General features: G+C 46.5%; 1 protein-coding gene across 18 annotated transcripts in view; it reads right to left on the bottom strand.

The window, feature by feature from the left end:
• Positions 1 to 7,500, bottom strand: part of LOC143525930 (uncharacterized) — a 47,588-nt gene that overhangs the window by 31,704 nt on the left and 8,384 nt on the right. For 10 of the 18 annotated variants that reach the window (XR_013133767.1, XR_013133770.1, XR_013133766.1 and 7 more), the window contains one exon: positions 277 to 429. The exons of 7 other annotated variants lie outside the window; for them this stretch is intronic. The gene's annotated coding sequence lies outside the window, so the exon portion shown is untranslated. Of the gene's footprint in view, positions 1 to 276; positions 430 to 1,489; positions 4,648 to 4,679; positions 6,221 to 7,500 lie in introns of those variants that run through there. One more of the 18 variants, XR_013133769.1, reaches the window with a different exon arrangement.

Here is a 7,500-nt window from a genome sequence, read left to right as displayed (position 1 = left end):
TGCAACTTGAGGCTTCCTATTTTGACATGGAACAACACGTTCAGGTGTGAGTGTGGTACAACAGAGCAAAAACGGAGCACACACACACACACACACACACACCCACCAACTCAAAAGTGGGTTACCATCTCCTTTGCCAACATGCTCAGACCAGTCGAGCAGCGTCAGACCCATTTCAATGTGACTTAAACACCCATATGTCCACTACTTAAATATGGAAGTAATGAGAGACTCAAGACGTTTGTACGACTACAGTCTTTCTACATCCATACTCACCCACACATACAGTCACACTTTAGGGACCTCCAGCTACCCCTCTATCCCTCCGCTGCTCACATTTGGCTGGGGGTGGACAGCAGGGCCAGCGGGTGGGGGGGAAAGTCCACCAAGTCCCCCTTGAGAGCTCCAGCCAGACCTGAGCATGGGACCCTGTGAAGCAGGAGAGCAGAAGGTGGTAGACACGATGGCCACTGGAGGTGCTGAACGTCCCTCACACACACAACGCCTGCATCTAGAATAGCAGAACTAACAACTCTTACATTCCCCATAATAGCCAGCGTGCAAAAATGCTCTGTGTCAATCAAGGGTGATCTTTGATTCTCTTTGATCTATGGGGAATTTACCTAGAAGATCTGCATTTGCATGTGTGTGTGTGTGTGTGTGTGTGTGTGTTTAAATCATCTTGTGTTGGGAAGCCAATGGTCCCTCAGACCCTCTGAGAAAAAGACGAGGGTGCTTCGCCAGAAGTATGCAGACACAGAGAGATTTATGAAACGCTGCTAAGAGGAACGCAGAGCCCGATGAACCCTGCTGCTGTGGTGTGACGCAGGGGTCGGGGGGTAATTCTCAACACCCTGGGGGCAGTACAGAAGATGAGATCAAACGAGGAAAAGAAACTCTGGGGAAGGAATGAACGTTACTGGGTATGTGACCTGCACCTGTGTCAAACTCTCCAACATAACCATGGAGTGTTGTGTGTGCTCTCTCTCTCACACACACATATACACACGCACACAGAGTCATATCAGAAAAAGAAAAAGAGAAATGATGTGTCACCAGTCGACCATGACCCCAGTGAGAGTAGCACAGTGTGAGCAGAATACATCTGAATGGGCCCATTTTACAACATTACTGAATGACCAACAAACTTGCAGCCTAATACCAAAGTGTTAAATTCCTCATTTAGGATTTATCAGTTTATCATTTAAAATTAGCTTTGAAAATCTACTTGTATTAAATTGTCTTTCATGTAAAAGGTGTAAAGATGCTTGAAATTAGCTTTGAGATACAAATGAGTAAAAAAAGAAGCACTGATGTTCTGCGTGGCTTACAGCCATATCAGCAATTTAACAAAACAACAGAAAAATATTCATGTTGAAAAGACTGGAAACAAAGAACTGAATTTCCTCCTTGTGTTTATTATTGTACAGCCGAGTTCATAAGTATCCGCATATATATACTCGTTAGAAAACGAAATGCAAAAACCGACCTTAGATGTTTTTCATCGTGTGCAGAAGATGTTCCGCTGCTGCTCTCAGATCAGCTTGAACATTTTCCTTATGATTGTAAAAGTTCGGATCTACGTGAAGGGAACTGATCCTAGATCAGTGCGAGCAGATGGCTCATAGCTGTAGCTGCACCGAGAGGCAGGTGCACGTGTAATGGAAGCTGTGTGCCTGCGCCTTGTGTGTGCAGGACGGGCTTCTGTTTGCTCTGCATTTATGTGTGGGGTGGAGAGTTAATAAGACGGCCAAGGAGAATGGCAGTTAGGCAAAAACCAGCTTTGAAGAACACTGAAAGTTTGGCAGAGGAGAAGAATGAGGACAAAAGTTAGGCTTGCCTGAACAGATTTAGGTGTAAATACACACACACACACACACACACACACACACACACATACACACCCCTTGACACACTTATGCACGCACGCACTGTGTCACACATTACCTACATCTAACTTGCCGCAATAGAATAAAACCACTGTTTTTTTTCTAGACCTTTAAGGAACAGATTGTGTGAGTAACTGAAGTACTTGTTTAATAGGGTGTGTGAGGAGCGCTCCGTGACGCTCAGTGACGCACGTTACACACGGCGTAGTCGGCAAAGTATTACGCAATTCAGCACAAAAGAAAAAAAAAACCCTTTTGCAATAGGGTGTCAGCCCAGCTTTCTCTTTAAACAGGGCCACAGGAGAGAGGAACAGAAGCTACAGGACAGCTAGGTGAAGAGCGCGGGACAGTCCCGTCCCGTCCCTGCCGGCCCCAGCTCTTTCAGACAGGCTTGGACAGCTAACGCACTTCATTTGTATATTGGCGTGCCTCATTGTGATTTGCCCTTAAAGAACTCAACCCAATTTTCTCCAGTGTGTTTGGTAAATATGACACCGGCTACTCCATGAAAGTGTCCTTCAGAGAGAGAGAGTGCGTGTAATGGGGGAAAGGTCTGCTGTCAGCTCTGAAACTCCAAGCTTGGGATGGTAGCAAACGGAGAGATAAGGGCAAAGTTCCACAGCGCCTGACAGACCGATGTAGAGAGACAAAGCATCAGAGCTCATGAACACACAGACGGACAGACAAACGGACACACAGACGGACCGGCAGACACACGCAGACTTTGATCTTTGGTTTTCCAGCCAGTGAGAAGTCCCCAAGGAATGTGGGAATGTTTACAAAACAAAAGAGGGGAAAAAAAACTCTCCCAGAAAACGCACACACTGTCTCACAGGCGGCCTGACAGAAGGAATGGCGTGATAATGCATTTCTACCTCGTCGGCTGAAATAATATTAATGGGAAGCCCTACGAGACGCCATTCAGTTCAGGCCTGGTTCTCACATCCTCAAGCCATGCGCACCAATGCTAGTGCAGGGGGATGGGTCGTTACCAAGGGAACAGCCACATTTCACCCTGTCCTGAACTCCAATTTACTATGTGGAAACCAATATGTGATAAATTGTGACTAGAACAAACCAAAGATGGGGTCTTCCTACTGGAGTTCACACTCCATCTCATTCCATTCAACATGCTTTAAAGAAATTGCCAACTATCTGAGGACAAGGACCCTTATCAACTTATCTACCCTTATTAACGTTGTCTCTGCAATGTGCCCTTGATTTTTGTTTCTTTCCACTCTGAGATCGTACCATCTCATCAGCTCTCCGTGCATCCAGTTCTCCACCAAGTGCCCTTCTGATGTACCCCGAGAAAATGCACATCCCCCAGTCAGCAGCTCGGATGGAGCCAGTACTCATTATACCAGGGCACGTTACAGCAGTGCAGAGCTTCAGGGTTCACACACTTCACTGCTGACTCACAGGTTAAACCCTTCAGCCTAACACCTACTCGAATGAACGCGGCTCAAGGACAGGGCGCATTAACCTACGGAGGCGATAGCAGCGTCATGACTGAGACACAGGTGAGAGTGAGACACAGGGAGAGAAAGAAACAGGGAGGTAGAGAGAGAGAGAGAGAGAGAGAGAGAGAGAGAGAGAGAGAGAGAGAGACGGGCAGGATGGTGTGACACCATTGAGAGAACCATGGCGAGTGATGTCAGCAGCTGTGAGGACCATAAAGCACCCCCCCCCACCACTGCAACCCATCTAACTTCTCCACGTCTAAACCATTTCTGTTCTGAGAAAGCCACCCTTCACCTTACAGACGTCTTCTTCTCTCAGAGGGAGCACCTCTGAGGAAGACCAGAAACATGTGTGGAATGACTGAAATGAGAGTAGTCAGTATGCAACGTATATGTTCCCTCTACTATATAAATAAAGCTGCCTCTCCCCCCACTACTCGATGACATAAACCCTGTATATAAAAACTGCTTAATTGAAACAACAGAACACAAAACAATTCAAGTTGAAACAAAGGAGAAGTTTTATAATAAAAAAGAGGCCCCCCTCTTCCCCTTTACATAACTGTTTATTCTGTCTGTAAAGCCAGGGGCTTCGGGCAGACCTCGTCCACGCACCAGTGTCCATCGGTGGGCGTGCTGGGGCGTTGGACTGGGGCTGGTGGGGCTCTATGATTTATCAGCGTGGCTTTCAAACCACATGAGCTCATCTGGACTCCTCCACCCACGGCAATACTGTTCACCCACGCACATATGTATGCACATACACACACACACACACACACTCCAGGTCCATTGCTCATGGAGATGTGAGACCTCCGAGATCATGTTCACTCCAATTAATAATCGGCGCAGAAGACAATTTCCTGTCAAGAACACAGAGTTATGTTCAGGACACAGAAAACAAAACATTATTTGGGCTTTTCTGCTTTACGGGTGGCTGGTGGGATCCCTCTGCTTTCAGACCTTCAGTGGTCGTTTCACACCATAGCAGCTTCTACAATAGGTCATTTAGACACAGCAGAAGGCTAAGATGGGCTGTCTGCTCCGAAAGCAGCAGATACGTGGAGGGTTCACACATTTCACTTTCACGTGTCATTTCGTATCTATCTAGTAAAAGGAAATGAAATGCAGGAATTGGTTTTAAAAGAACCTGTAGTCTGCTGCTCATTGCCAGTGAGTAAAATACACGCCTTCACAGATTAGTTACATATTTGAGATCATTCAAGACGTTCAAGAAGGAGATTAGTAGCTATGAATCAGCAGAGTTGCGAAAATGGGCATGTACACACAGGAACCTAAACACACACACACACACACACACACACACACACACACACACACACACACACACACACACACACAGTCACTGATACACATGAACAACCAGCATTTTGAGAGGCCGGCACTCTGAGAAGCCACGAGTCACTGTTAGCTCAGTATCATGGCTTCAGGCTCAACCGACCAACATATGAATGGGTAAGTGAATGAATGTATAAATGAATGGATGAAAGAACAAGACTATTTCTGTTTCACATCCAAGACTTTCCTGTCGGAATAGGAGGATTTAGGTCGTTTTTCCATTGCGGCTGTGCGGAGAGGGATAAATAAGCTCTGAACAGGGACGGCACGTGCTGGCCAATGGAATCATCAGAAGCTCCATAAATCAAGTTCTGCTATTAAACCTCAGATGTCCAGAAGAGTTTGGCATTTGGGTGTCGGAAACTAACTGAGCACTAATTTGCACATACGGCCGTTTTGCGCAGTTAAAACGTGGTTGAGTTTCGGGCATATTGACGGGGATGAATGTGGCTGGGGTTGACACCCTCCGTTAGAGCTGATGATGGACCGTTCCATCATGGATACGACATAGAGCTGCCCCGTCACCGCTACTGAGCTTGGAGCTGTGCTAGCCTGGTTTAATGTGGAATAATACACACACAAATACACAAGAATAAATGTCCGTGTGCAGAAGCTAAGATCCTGTAAAACTCAACACAGGAGAAGTGGCACAAACTGTGCCCAACACACTCAACCACCTACACACACTAAAAGCACAAATACAAAGAATGCACACACACACACACAAACACCTGTCACCTCAGCCTTCTAAACAGACTGACAGCAAAGGCTCCTCCTCCTCCCGTGCTCCTCCCACTTCCTGAGGAGTGTGTGTGATAATGTTTCGCATCCGTGAGCAGGTATCTGAGCTGAGGCTCACCCGCCCAGCACACAAAGTGCCACGCATGACTAGAGATGCCCATTGTGAGGAGGGTGTAGAGACAAAGGGTGTGTGTGTGTGTGTGTGTGTGTGTGGCGCTGCAGGTGGTGTGGGCGGTAAGGCTTTAATTGTGGCACACATACGGCACAGTGAGGGCTATAAAGGCGCAAGTCCCTGATCATGTGACCGACCTTAAGACACCTCCCCTCCCCCGTTCTGTGCAGCCCGGAGTGACATCAGATACACGCGTTTCCAGTTACATGGCAGACTTAACCAAACCATACGGCCAAGTTCACCACAGGACTCTACTCCTGGAGGGTAGAGCGAGAGAGTTAGCGCTGCCACTCTGGGTGGCATTTCCTGGGCACTTGGCAGGATGCAGGTAGCCGCACTCCATCCGCACCCTGCCGTGGCGTGTGGCTTCCCCCCCCCGTGTCCCGTCTGCTTCACGCTTCACGTGAACCCGCACCACCTGACCCCTGGGTGTGGCCTGGGAGTGACGCCCACTCGGAGAGCTCACTGTTGGTAAACACAGGGTCAGCTCTGCAGCAGGGTGGTTTATGGGAACTAACTGGAACATTAGGAGAGAGAAATCCATTTGGTTGTAATTACTACAGGAAATTCATTACAAAGGTGTTTCATACATCAAATTTGAAGCCATGGGATTATTTACATAATCATTGATTATTTACATACGCTCACTAAATTATTAATATTAATTGTGACGTTTAGCATTCATGATGCAGTCATATTGATCGCGGATGTGAATGATCATGCATAGAAACAGCAGCGGAGAAAGCAGAACGCTTGTATGTTTACAGGCGTTGTTGGTAAACAGGTAAGTCAGCTGTTGGAACCGTGGATCCTCACCTATACGGTTTTCCCGTTATAATTTGCATATTTCATCAGCTCAGACAGCCGTGACTGTGCGTATGCTGTGCACGTGCAAATCCGCCTTCCCCGGCCGCCTGTCCACAGACCATACCCACATGCTTACAGCAACACACCACAAATGACATTACACACGTGAGGACACGTCTGAGGGACACTAGCAGGTATACATGTAAACACATGGGACACAAACATGTCCACAACCCCCACATAAAACACTTCCATCGGAATATTATCATTTTAATATCATATGCGCTGTAGCATATAATGGGGTAATTAGTTTTTTTTTTTCTTCCTTTCTTGGTGGTGACTCCAAAATAACCCCCATGTACAATAACGTCTCCAACGGCGGCTGTCAGACCGATCACTTTCATGCAAACTCAACAGCATCTGCTTACAGCATTCCGCCGTCATCACCCTTTAACGTGACAGTGAGGAATTACCGCTCAGTGATGGATCTACAGTGTTTTAAGACAGTGATGGTTAGTTGTTGCTATGGTAGCAACAAAATTAGGAATAAACATAAGGAATAATAACTGATCCACACTCTCTGAACTTCAGAAGCATTTGGGATGAAGTCAGTGATTTAAACGTCTACTGTTGTGAACACATGGGTTACTGGTTTCACCCCCTAGAACTTCAGAAGAACTTTGCTTGCACAGCTGACGAAGGACCTCTGTCACGTTTCTCTGGAAACCTTGTGTACTGCACTGCAATTTTTATTACCTCTACGTGTTAAACCACACTACAGTTACTCCTGGAATCTTTTTCATGCCATGTACACACACAAAGGGAGAGAGACAGGTCGATGATGTTGAAATTCAGAGTAATACCTCAGGTCACCTTTAGTTCAGGCCGTTTTTTTCCAGATGTGTATTCAGATAATGTACAGTACACATTGCTTGCAGGCTCTAATGAAAATGAAGAGTTGTCATTATTGTGAGTATGTACAGTACACACTGCTTGCAGGCTATAATGAAAATGAAGAGTTGTCATTATTGTGATTATGCTGCCCTCTACTGGTTATGTGGTATGACTA

The sequence above is a fragment of the Brachyhypopomus gauderio genome, chromosome 10 (genome assembly GCF_052324685.1).
Source record: "Brachyhypopomus gauderio isolate BG-103 chromosome 10, BGAUD_0.2, whole genome shotgun sequence".
Lineage (NCBI taxonomy): Eukaryota > Metazoa > Chordata > Actinopteri > Gymnotiformes > Hypopomidae > Brachyhypopomus > Brachyhypopomus gauderio.
Note: the sequence above shows the minus strand (reverse complement) of the source record. Positions and strands in the feature narration are given on the sequence as shown.